At 55.5% G+C, this 866-nt stretch overlaps 1 protein-coding gene across 1 annotated transcript in view; it reads left to right on the top strand.

Annotated features, from left to right (window-relative positions):
- LOC105304213 (DExH-box helicase 34) overlaps positions 1-866 on the top strand; it is a 79,603-nt gene that overhangs the window by 77,788 nt on the left and 949 nt on the right.

Raw genomic sequence — 866 nt, 5'->3', positions numbered from 1 at the left:
TCAAGTCGGTGTTTAACCCATTTATCACTCACACGTTCCTCTTCTGTTTGTCTGTCTCTCTCTCCACCAACCAAGATGTTCGAGCCTTACTTTTGGGAGTTGTGTTCCCCCAAATCAGAGGCCTCTGCCGCAGCTCAGTAACAGTGCACCTCCACGCCCCCATCAGGCCAAGGGCCTCCGCGTCATCTCGGTCCCCGCTTCAGTGTAAACCCAGAGCCTGACCGCCGGCCCCTCTCCCATGGCCCCACTGGGCGCCTGCTGTCCCACACAGGCGCGGGACCAGCTGCCTCCTCACTGTCTCCCAGGTGATCGATCGTAGGGCACGGCCATGCGTCACTCCATCGTGTCTGGTGTGTGACTCTTTGATGTCACGTGCACATGGTACTGGAGTGTTTGGCTCGTCAGCGTGGGATCGCGCCCCACACGGCTCCGCGGCTCACACTCAGTGTAATCTGGAGATCTTTCTGAGTCAGCGCAAAGCCCGCTCGTCCGTTCGCATGGCTGCAGACCCATCCATGCCACGTTTACCCAACCGGGCCTGTGCGGACGGACAGCTGAGCTGCTTCCAATCTCGCGCCTATAGACGGGGCTGGCACAAACGTCCTGTGCGTATGTAATTTCCAGATTCATGTGTCTCTGCAGGATAAATCCCCGGAGGCGGAATCACGGGTCCCAGGGAAGGTGCATTTTTACAGGTCATTTGATAGGTTGTCCCAAATGCCCTTCTGTATAGGCTGCACCGATTTGCATTATTTTTATATATCCCGATTGCCAGTGAGCCCAAGCATCTGCATATTATTCTGGGCCATTCGTATTTCCTCTTCTGTGCTGGCTCCAACCTTTTGACTGTATTTTTTTCCTGGGCG

The sequence above is a fragment of the Pteropus vampyrus genome, unplaced genomic scaffold (assembly GCF_000151845.1).
Source record: "Pteropus vampyrus isolate Shadow unplaced genomic scaffold, Pvam_2.0 Scaffold333, whole genome shotgun sequence".
NCBI lineage: Eukaryota > Metazoa > Chordata > Mammalia > Chiroptera > Pteropodidae > Pteropus > Pteropus vampyrus.
The sequence above is the reverse complement of the archived record's forward strand: the minus strand, read 5'-3'. Positions and strand labels throughout refer to the sequence as shown.